Raw genomic sequence first — 27,830 nt, 5'->3', positions numbered from 1 at the left:
AAATAATATATAGTCCTTATTCTTAGAATTCACCATCTGTTGTTACCGGGAAGTCAGACATTTAAGAAAAGAAAGACAGTACAATGCAGAAGTACTATAACAAGGGTATAAGAACTGTTCTGAGAATACAGGAGAGATATAGAAGCTACTGACTTCTTTAGGAGGGTAAGGAGGATCTGGAGAAGAGTGAAAAACGAGGCAAGATTTCATAGCTGAAGACACATTTGAACTGATGTGGGACATGGGAAAACACGAAGAACTGTGGGTAAGTCCAAGATGTCTAGCTTGGGACTTGCTTGTCTAGTTTGTCTAGATGGTGATGAAACTTCAGAGAAGTTATTTTCATGCTCAAACAAGTTCTCGTGATGTCAGTGGAACTGAACCCCAAACAAAAACACTAACCCATACTGCCTCTTCCCTTACTCTAAACTAGAAAGCAGAATTCCAAAGTACAACAAATTCTTTTTTTATATTTCACCCAAACAATTGTTGCATCCCACAGCTATCCAAACAGCATACCTTCCCTAACTGAAACAAATAAGAATATGAAGATTCGTTATTCCTAATGATATTATATTTATTTTTCCAATATTAATGTTTTCTGCCTTCTCCCACATGATGCATTTTTGATCTATAAATAAAAATGATACTGCACATTATGTAATATCAAGCCAATAATTATCACCTTCCCTGGGAAGGATGTGAACTGAAGTGGCTACACTAATATCAGACAAAATAAATTTTAAAAACAAAAAGATTATTAAAGATAAAAAGGGAAATTTTATACTGATAATGATGAAAGGGCAATTCCATCAGGAAAACACATACACACCCAGCAACAGAGACCCAAAATACACAAAGCAAAAACTGACAGAATTGAAGAGACAAGAGGACAATTCAATGAAAATAGTTGAAAAGTTCAAAACACACTTCCAATGGTGGATATGACAACCAGGCAAAAGATCAACAAGGGAAGGAAAAGATTCTAGCAATATGTTCATAAGATTCCATGTTTCTGTAAAATATGGAAAAATAATTTATTTAAGATCATTGTCTCTTCATACTCCGACTTCGCTTTTGTTGCACCCACTCTCTTGTCAAGTAACAATGGAGTGACGATGGGAATCTTTGGGATTTGGGGCCATCTTTGGGAATCTAAGGAAGAGTAGAATTTAAAACACATTTAGTTTGAGTCGAACGTACTGGTTACAGTTATTTCTAGCCTCCCTCAGTGATAATGGCTTTCAGAAATACTCCCACTGCCCATGGTGCAAATTCACCCAGGATCATAAACACAAAGGTACAGGGTCAGAGGTTATAATGAAAAATGAATCTGCCCTATAGCACCTAGCACTAGAATGGAGTACATAGTAGAGGAGAAACCAGATTTTAAGTGAACAGTACCTGAACCCAGTTTGTAGAAAAGTCCTCAAATCATCTAAAATGTAAAATTTTAAGCACAGTAAACAGGAAAATCCTCTCCTTTTTGGAAAATATTTAATAATGTGGCATTTGCAAATATAAAAATACTGTACTTTTTTTTTTTGCCTTTTTTGGTGGGAAACATGGATTTATCAGAATTTATCAGAATTCCTTTATTTTTAGGGCCCAAACCTATAAAATGGTGAGTGTATCTATGAGGTAAGTCATATATCTTATGCATCACAACTAGTAATAATAATACACACTTTCAATCAACCATGTTAAGGCTGAAAATATTACAAAAATCCTATGTTTTCACATGATGAAATGTTCAATATATGCAGCCAAAAGCTATATATGGAAAAATGTTATTACAAACATGTCTTACTCTGCTTATGCTGCCATAACAAAAGTCCACAGACTAAGACATTTATTTCTCACAGGACTGGAGCCTGCTAAGTTCAAGATCAAGGGGCTGGCAAGCTAGATCTCATTTAGAGGCCTCTTCCTCTTAGCTTGTAGATGGTTGACATCTCACTGTGCACTCACGTGACCTATTTGTGCACCTGCTAAGAAGAGATTGAGAATGAGCTCTACCATGTCCAATGTAAGGGCAGTAAAGAAGATTCCACCCACCAACCTAATCTAACCAGAATTACCTCTTTACCTCCCAAACGCTCCCTCTGCAAATACCAGCATATTGGAAGTTAAGGCTCCAACATATTCAGATTAGTGTGTATAATAACTAATTAATAACAGTATTACATATTTAATGATTTGTATGATATTTGAAATCTAATTAACATTTGTGATTTATGGTGATTTGTTTTCTCTTTCTTAATAAACACTCGCTGTCATACCTGATTTGTTTTTTAGAATTTCATATTCTTTCTCTCAAAGAGGATCCCAAGAATTATATAAGCTATTAGCCACACAAAAATTGGACCCCCTCCTGCCCTTAACACCACCTTTCCATGCCCCATATCCTCCAGTTCTTTCTTTAGTTCTTCATTAAAGCTGCCCATCTTTTTTTTTTTTTTTTAAGATTTTATTTATTTATTTGACAGATAGAGATCACAAGTAGGCTGAGAGGCAGCAGAGAGAGAGGAGGAAGCAGGCTCCCCGCCGAGCAGAGAGCCCGATGCGGGGCTCGATCCCAGAACCCTGAGATCATGACCTGAGCCGAAGGCAGAGACTTAACCCACTGAGCCACCCAGGCGCCCCTAAAGCTGCCCATCTTAAACACAACCTTCAACTTGCCACCTGTCATTCTCCCGGAAGTTCTAACCATCCATGAACTTCTACCTATTCTCAAGATTGTAAATCACACATCTCAAGAACAAATCTGATAAAAGCAGAAAGAAGCTCTTAGGGCATCATAAAGAGGATAAGATTAGGAGCCCTTGTACATTAATTGTTGCTTCTATATGTTCAACACACACGACCTTCTCCAACAGATGGTGTAAATGCCAAAGGTACAGGCAACATATTTTCCCCAGTTCCACTCTCCTCCAACCCACAGGTCCACTTGGCTGAATTTAGCTTATCTTCACTCAGGGATGATTCTCTCCCACCTGCCCTCCAGTCACCCATGGCAACGTGGCTTTTTTCATGTGCTCTTCAATCAGTCATGCCTGTGTAGGTCTGCCTTCCAGGTGTTGGCCCCAAGTACATTATTTTCCATGGGGGCTTCTTAGCTCCAAAGTGGATCAATCACTATCAATAAATTTAGAGAGGGGGTGGGAAGCAGCCTCACACTCCCACGTTGCACACACAGCTCACGTTAATAAAACTCACTTGGACTTCACAAGGGCTCACTACTATCCATAAAAAAACTGCTATGTAAACACACTAAGTGTGAAGCTTTATTCTCTCCCTGGGACCCAGAGGCACAGAGATTTCTGAACAAATGCTCTCACTGTGGTGTACAAATGATATTGATCTCTGCAGCTGGCACTGAAAGCTGGAGCTGCTATCTGGCATTTTTCAGACTTTCATCTCTAAATCCAAGCTGGCAGTTTGGTGTCAAATACAGCAGAACCCTTTTCCATCAGTACCTCACCTAACAGATGGAGGAAGAGCCTGATTTACTGGAATCCAGGTAACCATGGCTTTCAGCGTATTGGAATATTCTGCTTACTTTGCTTTCAGAGAAAGGCTAATCACAGAGATATCCCCAAGACAATGAAACAAAAAACAAAAACAAACCAAAAAATCTCTTGAGCGAAGTTAGCAGTCCCGAAAAAGTGTTCTTAAAATGTTTTAGGGCATTGATTGTCCATCTCAATATTCAGCCTTTTTCGCAACTCTGTAATGTCCTATAGCATCCTGCCATTATTTTGTTAACAGCATTCTATTGTTTAAGGCAGGGGCGCCTGGGCGGCTCAGTGGGTTAAAGCCTCTGCCTTCTGCTAGGGTCATGATCTCAGGGTCCTGGAATCAAGCTCCGCATCCAGCTCTCTGCTCAGCGGGGAGCCTGCTTCCCCCTTTCTTTGCCTACTTCTGATCTCTGTCTGTCAAATAAATAAATAAAATCTTTTTAAAAAAATTGTTTAAGGCAGTAAAAGGAAGGCAAACATTTTAAAAGGAATTTCAGCAAAGGCTGAAGTATAAACGATTATTTAACTTAACCCTCAGTGGGCCAGGTAATCCAATTAGAACCTCCTTGCTTAAACATTTTGACTGATTAAGCTTTTATTGCGTGAGGATCAATGTTACTTGTTTCCTTGGCTTAGATAATTATTTGGAAGATTTAGTAATTTAAATTATTCAAGCAGAATTGTCTTCAGTGTCCTTGAAAAGTCCACTTTGGGGCCATCATCTTTTTCCTTGTGAGTCATTATACTTAGTGCTACTGGTAACAGTGGTGACAGTCTCCAGCATATATGATTCTCTAGATTATATGTCACCTTTTTATAATGTGTCTCATATTGATATTTAAACATTGTGGTATTTAATTTTACTTATTTATATCCTGTATCTTCAACTAAAATTTAAAAAGAGAAAAGATAATGAATCTTACTCATTTTGTAGTCCACCCACTTCTCAAAAAATGCCTGAGATATAATAAATTCCAAGAAATACATTTATTTTCTTCATGCACACAGGGACATACGTGTTCACTGTGTTAGATAATGTGAGTTATACCTTAGCCAAAATTGGGCAAATACCATTTAAATATGTCATGAACAAAGCAATAAGAAAAGGAATCTCATGTGTTATCCCATTAAACATCACAACAGCCTTAGAGAGGCCGTTTGCAATTCTCATTTTACAGAGAAGTTCAAGAGTCACAGATGAAAATAAAAAATTGTTCAGTGCTACACATCTAGTATGTTCTGGAGCAGTGATGCAAAATTACATCCAAAATCCCTACCCTGAAACAGTGGCTTCTGTCAGAAGAGACATGTTCTGAGCCCTCCACCAATTCATTTGGAGTTTCTGTGCTTTAACAAGAAATCTCAGAGCACAGAAGAGAGAACCAGGAAAGGGTATGCATTCTTAGCCCAAGGATATAACACTTTTGCTGTCCATCTTTTGTAGTCTGTAGCTACTTCTGGATGCCAGTCCTAGGATTAATTGGACTCCCAGCTCTTGAGATTTGGATAATAACAAACAGGGTTTTATTCTATTATGACTACTAAACATTATTTGTGGCAGAGCTAAGAAGTGTTCTCTGGCTATATTTTCTTTCTTATGCAGCCTTTTATCCTGATATTTCCATTGATCTTTATTATTTTCTTTTATTCTTTGCCTTTATTGAATTCTTAAATTCTTCCATTTCTCTGGGATAATATCAAATCTCTTAAACACCTGCCTGGAGTTTTCCGTCCTCCTGCTCTGCATAGGACTCTTACTCTCAAAGCTTTCTGTGTGCTTATCAGGCTGAACTTCCCTTTATTACTCCCCCAAGCCATTCTTTTCTTCCTAGATCCTAAATCTGCACAATTCTTGGTTTATACCTTCATTTTCCAGGACATAAATACCAGTAGTTCCCTTAAAAATGCTGTGTGTGTTGGTAAAGAAGCCAACTGGTATGTCACTATGAAAAACAGTATGGAAGTTCCTCAAAAATTAAAACTAGAACTACTTTATAATCCGACAATCTTATTTTGGAATATATATTCAGAGGAAATTAAATCAGTATTTCAAAGAGGTGTATGCACTCCCACACTCATTGCAGCATTACTCCCAATGCCAACACACGGAAACAATCTAAGTGTTTCTCCACAGATGAGTGGACAAAGAAGATGTGGTGTATATACATGCTAGGGAATATTATTCAGCCATGAGAAAGGACATTCTGTCATGTGTGATAACATGGGTAAACCTTGAGAGTATTATGTAAGTGAAATAAGCCCATCAGAAAAAGACAAATACTGGATAATCTGACAAGTTCTTTTTTATATGTTTCTACTCTCAGAAACAGAAAGTAGAATCATGGTTGCCAAAGGTCAGGAGTAGGAGAAATGGGAAGATGTTGCTCAAAGAGTATAAACGTCCAGTTATAAGGTAAATAAGTTGTGGTGATCTAATCTAATATATAGCAGTGACTAAAATTAACAATGCTATATTATATACTAGAAAGTTATTAACAGAATAGGTCTTAAATGTTCTCACACACAAACACACACACACACACACACACACACACAGTAATTCTGTGAGGTAAGAGAGGTGTTAACTAACCCTACTGTATTAATCATGTTTATCAAATCATCACATTATACACCCTACATTTATACAATGTTACATGTCAATTATATCTCAGTAAAGTTTAAAAAATGCTATGTGTAATTTCTGCAAAGGATCTTTATTCTACTCTCACATTTGATTGATGCTTTCATTGATTCTTGCCTCAATATCCTTTTTTATTTTAATATTTCTCTTGAAGTACGATATATATAAAGAAATGTGGCCAAGTCATAATTGCACAGTTCAATGAATTATCACAAAGTTAGCATGTTTGTGGGACTGCCACATAGACCAAAAGCTAAGATAATACTGGCATTCCAGAAGCTCCCTGTGGCTCATCCTTAACACTAACCCTTCCCTTTTCTCCAAAAGAATCACTTTCTGACTTTGATCACTATAGACAAGTAGCTCTGTCTGCTTTTGAAACATAAATGCATTTATTCATAATTTCTATAGCATGTAGCTACATTATACATCATTAATAATTATCACTATACATTACTATACATTATGTATCATTAGATGAATAAGTCATAATTTACATATCTGTTCTTCTGTTAAAGGATATTTGGGTCTCTAGTTTGGTGCTCATAATAATATTAATATGAATATTCTTATACATATCTTTTGGTACCCATACATAAGCATTTCTGTTAGGTATATCCCTAGAAGTGGAAGTGCTTGGTTATATAGTCTATGAATGTTAAATCTGTTTAGCTACCGGCAAAGAGTTTTGAAAGTGGTTATAGCAAATTATACTCTCACCAGCAGCATATGAAAGCGCCATGTGTTTTATTCATTGTTAACACTTAATATAATTGGTCTTTTAAAATCTAGCTTTTTTGGTAAACTTTCTTAGAGTGGAGCCCACCACATAAGTTTTTTGTCCATTTGTACATAAGACAAATGTGCTTATAATAACATAAAACTGTAGGGTTACATCCTGCAAGTGGAATTTTAATGCATTTTATTATGTGCAAGGTAATAAATAATCCGTTCCTCTTTCAACCCCATCTACTTCTACTTTAGAGGACTACAGTAATGTAGAACAAAATTAAAGACTAGTCAGCTCAAGGGAACTTGAGATTTTTGAGGCCATGTGATGCTCAATGGAACCCCACAGAGATAGACTATATTGTCTTCCAAGCTTATCTGTCACCAAATCAACTCATATCCCTCTGGAGCAGCTGTACAAGAGTATTCAGATGTTAACTTTCTTACAAAGTATGTCCTTTGAGACTCACCACTATTTCAACACAAGATTTTAAAAGTCTCTATTTTTTGTTTTTCAATACTCATACAATTTATATTCAAGATTCTGCTTTTGAAAATCTTGGGTCATTTAGATTTTACATAGCAGAAAGTAAAAACTAAATTACTACCAAAGGGTCAGGGTGCCTGGCTGGCTCAGTCAGTAGAGCATGTGATTCTTGATCTTGGGGTTGTGAGTTCAAGCCCCATGTTCAGCATAGAGCTTATTTTAAATTAAAAAAAAAGTAAATAAATAAAGTTTTCTTTAAAAATACTATCAAAGGGTCATAAAACACTCTTGATTAAATAATTCAAGATATTACAAATAATTATAATTAAATTAGCTGGGAAAAGAGAAATTTTTTTAAAAACTGTCAGATAAACATGGAGTCAGAACTTTTCTCTACTGAAAAATACCCATTTTCTGATTAAGAAATAAAGAAAAATAGAAGGGTTTATAAAACCATTTGTTCTTCTGAGTACTTTACTCTGCATCTATTTGAATTTTAGTACTTCCTGTGGTTTATAATGGACCTATAATATGAATGTGTACAATGCCTGAAATCACCATAACTCTTGAAATATTCATTTCATGGATAGACAAGATGAAGGGCTGCATTTGGTTAGAACTTTTCTTTCTAATATAATACTGATACTTACTAATTCTTATGCTGAGAAATATCACTCTAGGGATGCTTCCCTTGATATCTAAAACAACAACTATGCATAACCAATAGTATGGGAATTTACCTCCATAGTCCTAGTTTTCATTTTTACAATACTTATAGTATTTTTATAGTACTGTACAAAAACTGAAATACTTTCACAGAATTTATCTCATTTGATTCTAAAGATGATCTAGTATGGAATATGTTCATGTTATTGTTCCTGTTTTATAAAATTACAAGGGTCAGAGAGGTTAAGTGAAAGTGAAAGCTCAAAGCTATGCATATTTTAACTATAATAAGCGAAACGAAAGCCAACTTTCTTTTCCGCAGTTGCAAGTGTTCTATCGAGCAATGTTGGTTTTCTATTGACAGAGGAAAGCCAGTGACTATTTGGAGAAGGGCATTAGCCCATGAGTATGGACATCAATTGCTTAATTTACAAAGAGATTTGATATGATTTTATAAAATATTTTATCCAGTTCTTTTCTTTTTTCCTATCCCTGTCTTCTAAGACAGAAATATAAACAGAATGGCAGCTGAGGGAGAAGGTCAACCACTAAAACTGGAATAAGTGAAATTAATGATAAGCAAATGAAGGGAAGAGATGAAGGCCTTGAGTAGGACTATGACTTGAAATATCACCCAGGGAGGAAATAAATGATAAAGCCAATCAATCATTGGGATTCAGAGATTATCAAGAGACAGAAGGGCTTTTCTTAAAATGAACCGAAGTTCTGAATGGACCAGTTTTAGACATTACATAAGAAAGGTTAAATTAAATATACCAGGCAATGCTTGTATAACCTGTCATTCAAGCCATTGTTGAAATTTCAACTCTACAGGGAGCAGTGGATTCTTTAACATGACTGGGACACTGGACATAAAGTGTTTTCCTTCTACATTCTCCGTTACATTCCCATGGCTAGTTTGTAGTATGGTACATTATGGACTTCTGCATAACTTCTACAAGGACCGATGTCCCTCCAATTCCCCTCACATGGTATACAGCATCCCTGTGCCAGAACCTTTCAGGAAGATAAAGAAATTATTGCAAATAATTTAATTCCCTTTACCTGTCACAATACAAGAAGAAGAAAAGAAGAAGGAGAAGAAGAAGTAGGTGGGGGCGGGGGGAGATGAGGAGGAGGAGGAGGAAGGAGGAGGAGGCTTGTGCTTAATGAACCCTTATCATGTAGAGAAAAGGCAGCAAAAGAAATGACACACACAAAATATATTTATTGATATTCAATTAAATAAAACCAGACGTAGCCTAGCTGAGCATGCTGTTTTTAAGACTGACTTTTCTCCAAAGGTTCATCCACATAAATTGTCAAGTTTGTTGGACATAATCAACTTTCCAATTTCAATAAAAATAAGCACGGCTGATTCTGTTTTGACAACTTATCAATAAATAATGTTCTTATAAAAACTTTTGCAGGTGGTAAAATAGATACAAGCCTCCAGGCTTCTGAAATACTCCGTCCCTTCTTAATCCTTTCATCATTTTTTCGCCACTGTGATGGCAGTGACTATATCTATCTTATTCAAAACTCTAATTCCTATAGCTAGCACAGTTTAAATATTCACAAGGAAGGAATAAAGGAAAAGGAAAGAAAGAGGAAAATCACAGAGCGCAAACATGACCTTATTCATAAAGTACATCATGGGTTGGCTGGTTAAGGACATCAGGACAGAGATCCACCTCTAGTGCTCTGGCTTATTCACAGCTGCGTTCACAAATAACAACGCTGCATGCATCTATGTCCATGGAGGGGGGTGTGGTGTGTGTGAGATACATTTCAAGAATTACCCATATTTTCTGTTTGTCCTATCTCCCTATGCTATTTATAGCCAATCACCTACAGAACTCAATCAGTAACAACAGCTATTTGAAAGCAATTTCTCATAATAGTTTATGAAAAAGATCAATGTAACAAGCTGATGATGTGTCAAATGATGGGTAACTTTTTTCCTACTGCCTAAAGTGATCTTAGTCATTTAATACCAACTTCCTTAATTCTGCTTCTCCCCATATCAACATTTCTCTGTATAGAGAGAGTGGTAATCTTTCCCCCTTTCTTCGGCATCTGAGGAGTATCTCAGGCAAATCCCTCCACTTCATCTCCTAGAGCTCGCTCTGAGACTTGATTTCATCAGTAGACCCCTCTTTTGCTAAACTTCCAGTCTTTTATTCTTCACTCTGGATTTTTCCTTTGCATACCTTTCTACTACTGTGGATTAAAATTCAGAGTTGCACTTAGAGTTAGATCCTAAAGTTCAAAGAGTCTTGCCAGTCCGTCTTAGTTTGTCACTCCTCTCTCTGCCTCTCTCTGTCTCTTTCTCTTCCCAGTCCTCCTTCTCTCTCTCTGCCTTTGTATTCTTTACTTCCAGGTCTTTAATTTTTCAAACATTCTCACTGTCCTTAGTACAATCAATACCACAGTTGGGCCGGGGGGAATGCTGAATGCTTCCTTCCTAATGATTGCAGAAAAGTCCCAGGGAGAGCACTGAATCTCCTGGATGGAGTCATGTGTTTGTCCCTGAACTGATTTCTTTGGCCAAAAGACAGAATGCTCTTAATGACTAGTCTGAGTCACATGGAGATCTTGGAGTATAAGAGAAGGGAGAAGAGGGAATTATCTACTGCCATACAACATAGGCAGAGGCTAAACAAGAAATAATTCTGCAAAAGAAAATTATACAGTACAGGGGAAAAAGGTAACAGCCATCACGTGTGCAAATTTAATTAAGTTTCTGCAATCATTTATAAAGGCATTCTTTTTTACAACAGTGTTTTCCTCTTAGGATAACAGTTTCTCTTTTTATGACTCCAGGTTACTCAAAGGAAGAATACAAATTCCACTTCCCATGCATCATCCACTCCCTTCTTAATCCCTTGAAAACTGGCCTCCACTCCAACACTGACCTTGTTCTCTCAATAGTCACTAATGGCCCTTTCTGCTTTCTCTTCACCCAACACCTCTCTCTATAGCTGTTGGCAATTTATCACTTCCTTCCTCAAGTTATTTCCTCCTAAAATTTCCATGACACTCAAATAGCCTCCTTGATTTATCCCTATTCTTCCATAAGAATAGGGATCTCTCTCATCTCTCAATTACTTCTGAATTTGCAAGCAAAGAAAAGAGCATTACTTATTTTCCTCCTGAAAAAAAGCCAACAGGGCAGATTTAGATGCTCGTAAGTTTCTCCACAATAGCACAAATACATCAATGACTAAAGTAAAGAAAATCTGAACATTTCTTAAAAATGGATGGGACACAAAATTGCCTGCCTTAAACACAGAGTCCTGTAATTAGAAAGATTCAAGCTCAAAGGGACCTAAAATCAATTAACTCAGTTCCAACCTTTTATAAATGAAGTGACTTACCAAACTTCATCCAACTATGCAGAGACTAAATGGTATCCAGAACTTAGATTTCTTTACTTGAAGTTCAGTGCTTCCTTACTTTATACCACACGGCCTTCCAAAGTGTAGTAATTCTGACTGAAGAACTATATGCCCTCCATAAAGGAATCAACAATGCAACAGTATGAATCCCCTGCAAATATAGCTAAATTACAGCATTCAAGAAATTGCAAGTAAATGGAAAATATATTTTCAATTCTTTTGACAGCAACTCCATTGTTAAATTATCCTTTTTTGTCAATGTATAAGGAAAACATTGAAGAATTAGTTTCTAAAACAGGGATTTATCATCAAACTACTACATAAAACAAGCCATAATTTTGTAGATACTGTCTTAAAATTATCGAAGCTTTCATGGAATGTTTCAACCAGGACTATAGTGTATAAATTCTAGAGTTTGTATAAATAGTCCAATCTACTTCATATTCAAGTATGTAATATTTAAGTAATGTTTCTTTTGTTGTTAACTGGCATCTGGCAATTGACTGATCCACCAAACACCCAGTAGCTACAGTCTCTGGAAAAAATGAAAAAAAAAAAAAAAAAAAAGGTAAGTCAAAAAAAGTAATCTATTATTGGACTGGCCTTTGTTCCCATGGGAACTGTCTGAGGAATGATCACTAAAAGTTTTCTATTAAATCTGATTGTGCTTGTGCATTGAGTTTCACCCAAGTATAAGAAGCAGATAATGGTTGGCTGAGAATAAGAGAAAGGTAATGAAATAAATAGGTACTTCCTCTGAAAAGATACACAAGGTTAGAAGTTAAAAAGTTGTGACTGAATAGTTTCAAACAAAACTGGAAGATAATCTGACCACGGCCAAAGCTCAAGACATAACACACCCTCTGGACTCATGACTTATTACTTTGGAGTTAACTGCATCTAGATATTAACTCACCAATGAAGAAGCTCAGAGAATCTGAAGCAAGATAAATACAAGGAAAAATCACACCTATGCCCATAAGTCTAACTGTTAAAAACCGAAAGAAGCAAAAGGAAAAAGAACAAGAATAATCATAAAATCAGCCAGAAGGTAGCAAAGAAACAAGCCCCACCCTCTCAAGCGGGGAAACAACAAGGAAAATGGCAGCTGATTTCTCAACAGAAACTATGTTTGTCATAACAAACTATGTTAGCATTTTAAAGTGCTAAAAGAAAAACTGCCAACACTAGAATTCTATACTTGATAAGAATATCCCTTAATAATGAAAGCAAAAGAAAGATATTCTCAGATAGCGTTGAAATAATTCACTGGAATGCAATTCTACTGTAAAAAAGAAAAAATAAAGGAATTTCCTTGATCTAAAGGGAAATGATTTCAAATAAAAGCATAGAAAACCAAGAATGAACAACACCAAAAAGGGAAATACAAGGAAATACGAAAGATTACTGACTGCTTAAGACATGGATAATAACATTTTACAAAGATTATAATTTACGTAGAAGCAAACTATGTGACAAAAGTACCAAATAAAAAGTGAATTATTAAAAATAACCTTAAATCATAATCATGGTAATTATAATCAAGTCAGCAAGTTGTTTTTTTTTTTTTGAAAGATTTTATTTATTTGAGAGAGAGACAGTGAGAGAGAACATGAGCGATGAGAAGGTCAGAGGGAGAAGCAGACTCCCCATGGAGCTGGAGCCCGATGTGGGACTCGATTCCGAGACTCCAGGATCATGACCTGAGCCGAAGGCAGTCCTCCAACCCACTGAGCCACCCAGGCACCCCAGCAAGTTGTTTTTTTCCTCTGAAAATCTGACTCCAAAATATTCCTATTTATAAACTCTACAGCCAACCTTTTCTGATTGACTATCCATCTGGCCATTTCTTCTATTTTTTTATTTGTTTTTATATCATCCTAAAATGAAACAACTGGATAATTTAATATTGTCCTAGTAATAAGTAATACCATCAGAAATCAGTGTTTTAAATTGCAAGTTTTTATGTCCTCCTTCCCATTTTAAGGCATAATTTTTACTGGATATGATATGAACTAATAGAAACAGCCAGTGAGGTCTGTTTATGGACAACATAGTTCACAGCAAATCTTTCTTTTTTCTTAGGATCAAGTCTTTTGAAAAGGTGCTGTTGGTGCTGTGCTTGTTTATTTAACTAACAATGTGCATTATATATCTTATCATATTAATTTCTTTGTTTTATTTACTAGAAAGCTCAGAGCCAAACATTTTCTTTTCTAGATAGTGTAGAAATGTATATACCCTGTAATTTATGTACATTCAGCCTTGATTATACTTAAGTTTTTCTCCATCTTTAATTCCCTTTACTAATATTTTCTTCTCTACTTTTATATGCAGTCTTAGTAACTTGGACGTTTCTGTGGTACTTCAAATCCTTTTTAGAACAAAGGAGGAAACAAAAACATAGGTATGTACATATAATCATATGTATATACATACACATTTACTTATCCTGGGTTCTTTTTAAGTATCTTCTCATTAATTCATCACAAACAAAGAAGTAAAAGCTTATTATATCCATTTTACATATGAGAAACAGAATCCGCGACTACCCCCAAATCACACAATGAACAGGTGAAGCCAGAATTTTCCCCTTTGCTCTAAAGCCTATAATTCTTCTCTTACGCCATGCAATCTCTTTCATTTGCCTGACATACCATTCATTTATTCATTCATTCACAGAATGCATATATATTTACTATATATTATGTGCCAGACTGGGGATATCATTCAAGGTGAATCATTCAAAGGGCCCCTCTCACACAGCCGTGCAGGCTTGTTCTATAACATTAGGCTTCTTTTACAAGAATGTCCGATTATAACTACATAAGACAGAGACACTATGGTGCACAACTCTGTGGCATGGCCTACACCCACCCCACACTGTCAAAGGTCCTCTATGAGCTATGCTACTGTGCTTACTGTTATGCCCCAATAATGGGTCCGTGATTAAAGGAGCGAGACTGATATAAAGCAAAGGTCAAGCAAAGATTTATTTCACACCAAGCATCAAGAATCTAACCAAACGTTCAGGGACGCACCTCTTTCAAGAGAGGGCGACACTTCTCTGTTTCACAGACTAGCTTTTAAGGGCAAAGGCCATGCGGTCAGGCCTGGCCACACACAGGTGACCAATGAGATTTTAACACTCACAGGAAACTCCACAGTGATGCTAGGTGACCAACTGAATTACAATTTACTCTAGTAGACATTTGACCCAGCCTATTACACCTTGATTAGGATTGGCACCAAAAAGTCTACCAAAGGGCAGGGGCCCATACTCCTTGGTAGCTAGGGAGACAGTATGCATCCCCCCACTGATCGATGTCTCCACCTGGCCTGACCCACCTTTGTATCTGGGCTTTGTTACCTGGAGCTGGTTTCTGGGACTTGTTTTTAAGTGAATCCCCTAGGGGAAGGGGAGCAGGGACAGTATAAGGGTTAAACAACAAGGTTTTTGTTTAACCTCAATGAAAGCCCCTTGCGAAAATATAAAAATATAAAATAGGTCCTTACACTTACCTACATTCCTTCAGTTAGCTTTAGAGTAAACAAAGTTTCAAAAACAATGAGGCATCAGCATGGTGCTTGGTGGAAGGTCTTTCTTAGTAATCCAAAAACTTACTACCATGTTAGCAAGATGTTAAAGTGCAACACTGAATCTCACTTTCACACAATGAGAGTGAAAATACACAATACCTAACTAAATTATGTCAAGTTACACTGAACAAAAGGTAGTTTTAGAAACTACCTGTCAAGTATGTCTATCTGCTGTGGCTTTGGGGAGCCCAGATTCCCTTCATAACTCAATGTGTTGCAATTACCACCTCAGAAGGAGTGTGACTATGCCCTGAATGATGGCCGAGTGTGGGTCTGAGTGGTTAATGGGTTGCTGTCAACAAAGAGAAATGGCCTCATTTCAGCGCATTACTCAAACTCTGCATACCAAGCTCTTGTTTCTGAATGTAACATGTGGTTAAGGGACATACAATAACTCACCAAAATAGGGCCTACTGAGGTTATAGAAGAAAAGAAACTGGAGGTTTTTCTCAGGGATCAAGGAACAATATCCACAACTCAAAGCTGCCTGCTTCGTCATGAAGAACCCAAAGCCAGCAGAGATGTGCCACTCAACACGCAAGCCCTCATGCATGCTGTCCTCTGTACGACCCTCTGAACCATCGTCAAGGGGGAAGCATTAATCACTTCGTGGAGAGAAGATGAGTTCTTTGAGCTTCCAGGAAGTCTCTTCTGAATGGAAAGGGGTAATTTTCTAGTATTCATAAGCACTAAGAAAGCCTAGACCCTATTCTGTCCCACTTTCAGAATTTGCCTTTTTATCCTTCAGAACAGAGGGAGAATTGGTTTCATTAAAAGAGGAAGTGCTAGGGGATGCCTGGGTGGCTCAGTGGGTTAAGCCTCCCCCTTCGCCTCAGGTCATGATCTCAGGGTCCTGGGATTGAGCCCCACATCAGGCTCTCTGCTCAGCAAGGAGCCTACTTCCCCCCCCCACTGCCTGCCTCTCTGCCTACTTGTGATCTCTCTCTCTGTCAAATAAGTAAGTAAGATCTTAAAAAAAATTTTAAAAAGAGCAAGTACTGGGGTGTCTGGGTGGCTCAGTGAGTTAAAACCTCTGCCTTTGGCTCAGGTTATGTTCCCAGGGTCCTGGGATCGAGCCCTGCATTGGACTCTCTGCTCAGCAGGGAGCCTGCTTCCCCCTCTCTCTCTGCCTGCCTCTCTGCCTACTTGTGATCTCTATCAAATAAATAAATTTTTAAAAAAATAAAATAAAAAACAAGAGCAAGTGCTTTTCAGAGATTTAAAACACAGTATAAAGAATACAGTAAATATTATAACTTTGTATGGTTAATAGATGGTAGCTACACATCTTTAGTGGTCATTTCATAATGTATGTAAATGTCAAATCACTATATTGTACACTGAAAGTAGTAAGATATTGTATATCAACAATATTTCAATTAAAAGAAAGATCAAGTGCTTTTAAGTTAGTCCCCTAGGCTCAATACCATAGTAGGTGTTCAAAAAATATCACTTCTAAGTTCTTTCTCTTCTTATCAAAATCCCTGTAGCTGAAAAAATGTGGAAACAGGGGACCATATGGCATAAGGCAGGTCTAAGCGTAGACATCTTGAATAATGAAAGTCTAAGTAACCCAGAAAGAAAAAAATTATGTTCCTACCTTAAAACACAAGTTTGAGGATAAAATATGTTCTATGGTAAAGCAGAAACTGTAATGTACTAAGTAAATGGAAATAGCGGTGCTATCTAAGCTACTAGTATAAGCCACCAAAGACACAGTTTGTTGGGATTTTCTGGCCAGTCTTGAATGATCCTGTACTAGAAACTGTGTTGATGTTCTTCCTACATTATCACCTTTTTCTTTACAAGCCCCTGAAGTGAACATTATCCCACCCACTTAAATTAAAAGAAACTGCAACCTGATGTGATTAAGTAACACACTGATGTTCCCACAACCCATTCATGGCAGAGCCTGAATTCTATTCCAAGCTTCTCGGAGTCTCCACATGTCCCCACACTGCCTCCCAGCGGCAGAGAAGATAGGGAATGGGAGAAAAGCAAGAAAATTTTGGGAAAGCTTCAAATACGGTCCTGATCTGAAAGAAAGCTTCCTGTTCTAAGAAACCTAGTCATTCTGACCAGGCCAAAAGCTCAAAAATATCTGTGAGCCCATGAAGAAAATGAGATGTCTGCTTTCCACAGTTAGAGGGAGAGATTCCAATTATCATCACAATTCTGATTTTGGAGCTAAATGGCTCCCACTTGGTCACTATTGATCCAGAAGGTCATTGTTCTCATTCTTCAGAGGCTTCCAAGAGACAAGGAAATTCAGCACCCCCTCCAGAGTCTTCACCTCTTCCAGGTCAGCCGTGGAAGCTCCCCCATGCTTCTTTAATTACCACAGAGCTTCTCATGGCAATTCTGTCCAAGAGCCTACCCAAAAATGTAAGGAGGGAGGGAACTAAGGAGAGAGCATCTAGGGAAAATCCTGGAAGCCCACTGGCCATAAAAGACACAATAAACAGATAAGGAATGACGAGGGCCACAAAGGATTTAATTACTCTTCGGCTGCATTAAGTGACTACTGGAAGAACTTAGCTCATCATGAAACCTCCCATGGAAGCAAAACCAAAAGCATTCTTACAACATTTTTTATTTTGCTAATAGCCCCAGTCTCCTCTTTTTCCATTTCCCTTCCTACCTGCCCCCTTTCCTTTCTGCAGATGTCTCTCAGGATCCAGCTCCAAGTCTGCAATGACTGCGGCTTCACTGCTCAGTGCTACTGGGGACTGACACAGTGAATGGGAGATGGGGAGGGAAAACAAATCTCCATTGTTTTTGCACAAGAACAAGTCAGTGCTTAATCTAATGCAAACATAATTACTTTGACTTAAACAAAAGGGGGAAACAAATAAAAAGAAAAAAAAAACCTAATGTGTATAGCATAGGCTGTCTGCTCAGAAATAAACAATTATGTGGGTATCAGATAGGCATCACACTCCTCCCTTCAGCGGCTGCTCTTCTGCAACAAATCTGAAAGGCATTTAAAAAGAAGGTTAGAGGCAGAAGCTCAGAGTCTTAACTCTTCTCTGCTTATCTTCAACAGTTCCCATTTTAGTTCCCATCATTTCTTCAGCTTGAATATGAATAAAAATGAATAGAAGGTTGGCACTTTGGGAAAAAGCATTAGAGCTGGGTGTCAGGAAGTGAAATGTTTAAATTTTTTTTTCCATTGATCTTTGCATGGGATTGATCCTTTTGATATTCCCAAACGGAATGAGCCAGAAGGGATATTCATGTATTCATTCAACAAATATTTATAGCCCACCTGCTCTGTGACAGGTGTTGTGAGCAATACAGAAACGAGGACTGTCCGCTTAAAGCAGACAGTCTAGTGGAAAGAGTTAAACACACACACACACACACACACACACACACACACACACACAGAACAAATAATTGTGCAAATAAGCACAGGAAAGAATGTGTTGATGTGAGAGGATGTAACAGGGAAGCCTAAACTTTAGCAGAGTGATGGAGAAGAGTGGTCAGGAATAGGCTGGCTTGCTTTCTTTTTTTTTTTCTTTTTGCTGGTTTTTTGTTTGTTTTTTGATTGTTTTGTTTTCAAATATTTTATTTATTTATCTGAGAAGAGAGACCAGGAGAGCAGGGTGAGGCAGGGTGAGGGCCAGAGGGAGAAGTAGACTCCCTGCTGAACAGGGAGCCCAATGCAGGGCTCCATCCCAGGACCCTTGGATATGACCTAAGCTGAAGGCAGATGCTTAACCAAGTGAACCACCCAGGCACCCCTAGGAATAGTATTTCTAAAAAAACTTTCACTTGAGCTGAGACCTTCTACATGAGAAGTCAGCTAGGCAAATGGAAAGAGTTGGGGAGAGAAGTACATGGAGAGACACACAAATTCCAAAATGCTGAGAAGGCCCAGAGAAAGGAAGGGTTGCAACACCTTTAGGAACCAGAAAAGTCATTATGTTGGTTTCCTAGAGCTGCTCTAACAAATTACCCCAACGGAAGCGGCTTAAACTAACAGAAACTTATTCTCTCACAGTTCTGGAAGCCAGAAGTCCTAAATCAAGGTGTTGGCAAAGCTAATTCTCTCAGGAGGCTGGACAGGAGACTCCTTCCCTCCCTATTGCTCTGTCTAGAGATTCTAGATGTTTCCTTGGCTTGGGACAATGCAATGCCAATTGTTGCTCCCATCTTCATATGGGCTTCTCTTCCATCTCTTACAAGGATATTTGTCATTGGATTTGGGGCCTACCTGGCTAACCGGGCATAACCTCATCTTGAGATCCTTAATTACATCTGTAAAGGCCTTTTCCCAAATTAGGTCATATTTATGTGTACTGGTGGCTAGGACCTGGACATATCTTTTGGAGACTATAATTCAACATACTATAGCCAGCATTGCTGCAAAGTAGTGGGTGTGGCAGTGAGAAAAGTAAAGCAAGATAAACCAGAGAGAGAGGTTAGGGGCAGATTATGCATGCTTTGGGGGCCTTGCTGAATATATTAGTTTGCTACTGCTGCATTAACTAATTGCCATAAAGTTAATGGTAAATTATAAATAACACCCATTTATTATTTCAGAGGTGTGTGGGTCAGAAATCTGGGCACTATGGTTTAGCTGGGTTCTCAGCTCAGGACCCCATGAGGCTGAAAGCAAGATGTCCACTAAGCCAGGTTCTTACTGGCGGCTCTAAGGAAGCTCACTCAGGTTTTGGACAGCCTTCAGTTCCTTTTCAGTGCCTTGACACATGGGTGCCTTAGATTCAAGGAAACAACAGCATCCTGAATCCTCATATTTCAAATCTCCTGACTTCCTTTTCTGCTACCATCCTAGGAGATATTTCTTTTTCCAAGGTCTCATGTGATTTCATGGCTCACCAGGATAATCCAAGATAAATTGCTATTTTAAGGTCAGATAATCTTTTTAAGGTCAGTAATCTTAATTACATCTACAAAGTTCCTTGTGCCATGTAACATATATATAGCTTCCTAAACCTCTTTTTGGTAGCACTATCAACAAGTTGTTAAGGAAACTGGAAATAGAGAAAAATCCTAACCTCTGATGTCACAGGAAACAGATTAAGATTTTCTTCAATACACTCCTTGGTCAGCAACAAAACACTATGCTGTGTGGAACCTGGGGCTGATTCATTGTATCATTTCAATGAATAATTTCAACAAAAGATTTCACTTCTAATAAAGCAATGGAATCTTTTCTTACCGTGGTTTGCACTAACATCTCAAGTTTTCATCATCCAAACCAGCTTCTAAATCAAGACGCAAATATCAGTTTTTAGCCTATACTGTTTTTGTCAATACTAAAAATATTCACATTAAAAAAAAAAAAAACCAACAGATGGGAGAAGTAATGTGGAAGTGAATTTGAAATGTTGACTATATTGTTGTCATTAGTCAAACTGAAATTTGTAAAACCAACTACCCTGAATCCTGGAAAATGAAACAGAATTTTTTAACTCAAAGTTAGAATAAAAACAAGAGCTTACAGGAGAAGAAACATCAAAAATGCAAGCTCTTCTGTGTTTTCATGAATTTTATTCTGTGAACAAAGGAACTACCAGAAATGAAGAAAATGTAAAACTACTCAAATAAGCTCATGGAAACTCAAAGAGCTATGGCCAACACTTTATATATATTACATTTCCTCTTTCATTTAAATCCCATACCAAGTCACATAGTCACTCCCTCCTTGATACTCCTGTTTATAAATCAGTCCCTACCCTACTATGGTGGGCACTCCAAAAGTGTTTATAGTGTGAATGAAGTTCCTTCCCCACCAGAGTATCAAAGATGTTCCTACTTAGCCCAACCCAAATTTATGACTTCTTTTTCAACACCTGTGGAAGTCACATTGGAAATACTCATTTGATATGCATTATGTATTCTTTATATTATTATGTGTATAAACCTTATTTCCCCACTGGATTGTAAATCCTTTGAGGGCTAAAATTAGAATCTACAGCCTCCTTGTCTTTAAAATGAGGATGAACCTAAAAGAGATAATGCAGGTGAAAATAAATAGTACAGTAACCGGGTCAGAGAAAATGAGAATTAGCTCTCATTTTCTTTCCATCTTTATTATTTTGTTTTCCTCACAGTTTGTATTACAGTGTCTTACACATAGTAGGTGCTCAGTAAGTGCATGCCAATGCACTGTGAGTGCTGCAAGTTCAAGGAAAAGTTAATGTAAGTCAAAGGTTAAAGGGCAAGATCTAGGAATTGTAGCTTACATGAGGAAAGAGGAGTTCTATTCTTGACATTGGCTTTAGCAATCGATGATTGGATAATTGGGCTATTATCATTGTTTAAAAAGTTTTAGAACAAATTTTTAATTCATAATAGTACTATGGTATTTTAAATGTCACCAGAAAGACAGCATTTTCAATAACAGATGTTAAGGGGGAAAGCTGGAATTCTGTCCAAATAGAAATGTAAATGCTGCTTCTACTCAAGGTTAGGATGGTTTGGGTCATTAAGCAGAGTTTGGATCTTATTTAACAAGTAATATGAGATACCTTCATATGAGATATGAAATACCTCCAAAACCATCCCCTGATCAGTAAGTTGTAAAGTGCTGACATCGCATACTAGAGCATATAACACAGCTGGCTCTCCACTCCACAATTTTTCTCCACATGATCTACCTCAGTGGATAACCTTCTTGCTTAATGTGTTTTTTAAAGAGATTTTGTTTGTTTTATTTTTTTATTATTTATTTATTTATTTGGGTGAGCAAGAGAGAGAGAACAGGAGCAGGGGGAGTGAGAGGGAGAAGCCGACTCCCCACTGAGCAGGGAGTCTGATAGAGGGGGCCTGAGCTGAAGGCAGATGTTTGACTGACTGCGCTCCCGAAGATGTTACTTATTTTAAAGAGAGAGAGAAAGAAAACCATTTGGAGGGCCAGAAGGAGAGGGAGAGAGAGAATCTCAAGTAGACTCTGGACTAAGAACAGAACCCCATGCAAGGATCCAATCTCACGACCTTGGCATCGTGACCTGAGCCAATATCAAGAGTCAGATGCTTAACCAACTGAGGCACCCTGGCACCCCCCTGCTCAGTGATTTTTTTTGGGTGCTTCTACCATTGCAGAAAGTGGTAGGTCTGAATGGGAAACTAAGATTTCATAACCATAACTAAAAAAAAAAAAAAAAAAAATCACACTCAAATCTATTCCATCAACACACTGCAACTTCATATTCCCCTAAACCTACTATAAGTGAATAATATAAGAAAGGAACTCTCATAAACATACAAACGACAATCTCAGGAAAATCATATTATTGGTAAAAGAAGCCTTCTTTGAGAAAGTAATTGCTGAGGCTTAAGATAAGAAAGGGCAACTGTCCTAGAAGACACGGAGACAGGAGAAATAATGAAAAGTGGAGCGGCAGCTGTGCGGAAGTGCACTGGCAGGGCATGGGGGGGGGGGGGCGGGCGGAGAGAGGGGAACAAACGTTAAAATGAGAGAGAACACACAGAATCTCTGAGATGTATTTAAATCTCAGAACCAAACTAGCTATCCAGAGGGAGCTGCTTTTCATCTTCTGAATTGACACAAGCCTTTTGAAACCTCTGTGCCTTTGACCTTCCATTATTGCAGAACACAGCCACCTGCCTTGACCCCTCCCCTGAGCCCCGAGGCGGAGGTGCCAGAGACGGGTGCCCTCAGCCACTCTGGAGTAGCATGAGGCTTTTGCTGCTCTCACTTCAAAACCGGCCAGATCAGGAGCTGTGAGTCTTGCAAGAAAAGGTTTTTCTCTCAGAGCCTGTGTTTTTGGTGAGCAATGTAATACATCAAAGCGGAGAAGAGATGCAATCATGCAGGGAATGATTTCAAAAACTTTAATGAACCGTTTAAAATAAACTCATTTGAAGGTAATTTAACAACACCACTTTTACAATTAAAAATACTATTTCAGCATGCAAATGCAGAACATTAGTCCCATGTCAGGATGGAAAATGAAGTGAAACTGAGGGGCTTTTGAAACATGAATGCCATCTCAGTAATTTCTCATCACTCCACGGTGCTCTTAGGCAGCCTAATGAAAGAATGAATTGATTTAAACAACATTTTGTTGGAGCAATGGGGTTTGAGGAATTAAATTAACTTGATGGTTAGTTGTAAGAGCTAGGCTTGGAACTGGCATTACATTGTTACTAAAATTAATTTCTATCCTTTCCTAAGTTCTATTTGGATATTTTTTTCTATTTATTCCTAAAATACCAACCAAGGGGTTCAGGAATTAGCAGAAGACTTTATCAGTCCTCTTCAATATATTAACATTTGCTTGAAAATGTGTATGTTAAGGCAAAATTATACTCTCCGGACTCCAGATGCTGCCCCCAGGAATTGTAGTAGCAGCTGAATCTGACTTTGAAGGGTAAGAGGAATGACAAGCTGGCACATGGACTGAGCCAAAACAGCAATTCTCAATCTTTTCCTTCACTGTGACACAGTTGACAAATCACATTTACGTAACACATCCATGACTGTTCCAGGTTACAGATCTCAGCCATGCTGAGATGGGCTACAGGTTATGGGCAATTCTCAATGTACTGGCTTCAACAGAGAAGCTCCTTTCACACTTGAAGGAGATCAGAACACTAGCAAGCAAAAGTGACATTCTGTAAACTTATATAAGCTCAAGTTCTTAAAAAGTAGGTCATAAATTTTGTATCCTAACTGCTACAAAAAAGAAGAGATTTAAAAAATAACAGATATTAACAAATGAGGTGACAACTTATTGACATGCAAATTTTCTCATGCAAAGTTTTCCTCTTTCTATAAAGCTAAATCTAGTTTTTTATTATGTATTTATTATTTGAGATAGAGAAACCAGGGGAGGGTGCAGACGGAGAGGAAAGAGAGAATCTTCTGACTCCTCTACATGGGGCTTGATCCCAGGATCCTGAGACCATGACCTGAACTGAAATCAAGAGTCAGACACCCAAAAGACTAAGCCACCCAAGTGCCCCTACCTTTAGTTTTTTAATACCAGACTCACAGATAATATTAAGCTCAGATGTTCTCTTGATAAAAACAATATTATTGGTAATAACTTCTACCATGATTGAGCAGTTTGGAATAGGACATTCCAAGCACAGATTGTGCATTCTCAATTAAATTCCACGTAGACTGTCCAAGATAATAGCCCCCATTTTAAGGAAAAACAAATGAGGATTCAAACTTGCCCAGAATTCTAGAGTTGGCAAATGGTGGAACTAGGGTTTGGTTAAAGGTCTAGGTCTGCTGTGATTTGGTAGTCACATGTTACCAACATGTGACTGTAAGCGTTTGACTGTAAAAATCAGGTACAAATATGATGCTTTCATTTTTCCTTTTCTCTCATGTAAAACCTCATGATCCGAAGAAGCACTACTCTCTTTCAAAGCACTCTCTGGGGAGGCTATACACATATTCCACCAGGATCCATTTGCTCTATGGAAGGTTGGAAGAAACCTTCAAATCCAATTTGTGAGTCAAGTGAGAAAAGATCTCATTTCCACTCAAACTTCCTATGATAAACAAATGTAAATTTAAAAATGGTGTCTCTATCTTGCTCACCCACCTAATCTCTAGAAAGTTTTCAACAAGAACTTATAACATGCTTTTAGCAAAGACAAAATCATTAAAACATGCACATAACGTCTGAGGAGACTATTTTGAAGGACACAACAGATGTTCAAAATTTTAAATTCTACTATATCTATTTTTTATGGTCTTTGCTTTTAGAGTAGTTTTAGGTTTATGGCAATACTGAGCAGAAGGTAGAGAAAATTCCCATGTACCACCTTTCCCAATACAGTTTCCCCTATTAGTAATATCTGCCTTTGTGTTGTACATTTGATCCAACTGATGACCTAATAGTGATACATTATTATTAACTAAATTGCATAGTATACAGTAATGTTCATTCTTGGTATAGTACAGGTCTATGGATCTTGAAAAATGTATAATGTCATGTATCCATTAGAATATGACACAGAATAATTCTGGCTGTAAACCTTTTGTGCTTCAACTATTCATTCCTCTCTCCCTACCTCCAAGCCACGGGAAACCACTGATCAATTAATTGCCTCCGTAGTTTTGCTCTTTCCAGAACAACACAGAGTTGGAATCATGAAGTATGTCACCTTTTCAGATTAGCTTCTTTCACTTAGAGGTGTTCACTTAAGGTTCATCCATGTCTTTTTATGGCTTTATAGCAACGTGTTAAAAGAAACAGTACAAAGATGTTTATCCTCCATCTTACATCTGCACTTCAAAAAAAGTACGTAGAGAAAAAGACTAAAAGGGGTTGAACAAAATGCACTAGGATGGTGAGGTCATGGTTTGTGGAGTTGTTTTGCCTATTTCCAGATTTTGGTTTATGAAATTTTATAGAGATATATTTTAAAACACTGTTCAAGGGGCACCTGGGTGGCTCAGTTGTTAAGTGTCTGCCTTCGGCTCAGGTCATGATCCCAGGGTCCTGGGATCGAGCCCCATATGAAGCTCCCTACTCAGCGGGGAGCCTATTTCTCCCTCTCCCTCTGTCTGCTGCTCCCTCTGCTTGTGCACGCGCTCGCTCTCTCTCTCTCCCTCTCTGTGTCAAATGAATAAATAAAATATTTTTAAAAATTTTTAAAAACACTTCAAAAAAGCAAAGAAGGAAATTAATCATATCTCCTCATTGCTCTTTTCCATTTATTTGACATTCTGGTTAATGCATTTCTCTCCCACTTCTTTCCCCGTATATGGTTTATTTGAGCTGAGAATAAAAATTATGTGCATCCTTTGAAAGAGAGAGAGGAAAAGGCAAGAGAGAGAATATAAAAAGGGCAAGGGAAAGAGACATATTTGGAAAAAGTCAGTGATGTTTCAGATAAACCCATGAGTATTCATAGCCCCCTTGTGAAATTATTAACACTTATGGTCAAAGAAGACAAACATCATGGCAGTGAATTAAGTGTAACTTAGTCCTTCTGTGCAGGGTCTCCTGCTCAGGAAAATCATACCTCTCAGCCCAAGGCAAGTAAATGGTAGTTCTCATTACAGCAATGGTGCACTGAGCCCTTTCCTTGTGTCCGACATCATGCTGTATGCACTTTGCACACAGTATTTTTTACAATCCTCTCAGCACTACTATGAGACAGACGTTTAACAAATGAGGTTGAACAAGAAAGTTGGCGCCAGACCTGGACTGGACTCAAAAGCCTGCTCATCTCTACTAGACACTGCCGCAGGTTACAGTCTATGAAATCCACACGCCTTCTTATCACCAACTGTACCTTCTCCTCTAGAGCTGAGAGTTACCCTGGAGGGGAGGAGGGAGAGCGTTTGAACCAAAGACCAGCATTTAGAACTACCCAGAGGTTTCCCAAGATAAATGGGAGAATTCGGTAATTAATGTATTTTAAAAAGCCCTTGAAAGGAGATAATTCAGACCCAAGTTTCCCTATCTGGTACCACATGAGGGGTTGAGGACCATTAAACCTAGATACAAACCCCAGCTCTGTCTCTCCATTCCCATGTGACTGCTCTTATCCTCAACTGCTTAATCTATAAACCGGGGATCGAGTAAAGAGGTTATTAAATAAAAATCCACTCAACCAATCCTTTAATATAAAAATGTAATGAAGCTCTTTATGGTACAAAAATAGAAACTCCAGGCTCAAAACATTTGGCACTGAGTGGCATTCGAGCCTCAGTTCCTGTCTCCACCACCTAGTAGAGTAACCTTGGGCAAATTGGTTTTTTTGTTTTGTTTTGTTTTGGGGTTTTCTTTGTTTGTTTGTTTTTCTCAAACAGAAAGAAGAAGGAGGGGCTGATGGAGAGAGAGAGAGAATCTTAAGCAGGCTGCACACTCAGCACGAAGCCTGATACGGGACTCAATCTCAGGACCTTGAGATTAAGACCTGAGCCAAAATCAAGAGTCAGACACTCAAACAACTGAGCTGGATGCTCAACAATCCAGAAGCCCCAACCATGGGCAAATTCTTACCCTCTGCATCTCTACTGCCTCATCCCCAAAACAGGGATATTGGTGCCTGGCCCTATAGGTTGTTATGAGGATTAAAATGGATAACTATAGGGGCATCTGGGTGGCTCAGTGGGTTAAGCCTTTGCCTTCAGCTCAGGTCATGATCTTAGGGTCCAGGGATCGAGCCCCGCATCGGGCTCTCTGCTCAGCAGGGAGCCTGCTACCCCCCTCCCCCCTGCCTACTTGTGATCTCTGTCAAATAAATAAATAAAATGTTTAAAAAAATGGATAACTAGAGGCCTTGAAACCCTGCTCCAGAGCCACCCAGGCCACCCAACCACGGTCAAACCCACCATGCTCTTTGACCTTGCCATGGCTGGTGAGCCCTTGGGTCGGATCTCCTTCAAGCTGTTTACAAAGTTCCAAAGACAGTATAAAAGTCTCATGCCCTGAGCACTGGGGAGAGAGGATCTCATTAAAAAGGGTCTTCCTTTCACAGGATTTTTCAGGGAATTTTGTGCAAGGGTGGGAACTTCACACACCATAATGGCACTGGTGGCAAGTCCGCCTACCTATGGGGAGAAATCTGATGTTGAGAATTTCATCCTGAAGCACATGGGTCCTGGCATCTTGTCCATGGCAAATGCTGGGCCCAATACAAATGGTTCCCAGCTCTTCATCTGCACTGCCAAGACTAAGGGGTTGTACAGTAAGCATGTGGTCTTTGGCAAGGTCAAAGAGGGCATGAATACTGTGGAAGCCATGGATAGCTCTGGATCCAGGAATGATAAGACCAACAAGAAGATCACCAATGCAGACTGTGGACAAATCTAA

General features: G+C 38.3%; 1 pseudogene; it reads left to right on the top strand.

Annotated features, from left to right (window-relative positions):
- Positions 1-241: 241 nt before the first annotated feature.
- Positions 242-27,830, top strand: LOC116599852 (annotated as a pseudogene).

Source organism: Mustela erminea, chromosome 9 (genome assembly GCF_009829155.1).
Source record: "Mustela erminea isolate mMusErm1 chromosome 9, mMusErm1.Pri, whole genome shotgun sequence".
In the NCBI taxonomy this organism is placed as follows: Eukaryota; Metazoa; Chordata; class Mammalia; order Carnivora; family Mustelidae; genus Mustela; species Mustela erminea.
This window is presented reverse-complemented; position numbering and strand designations above follow the sequence as displayed.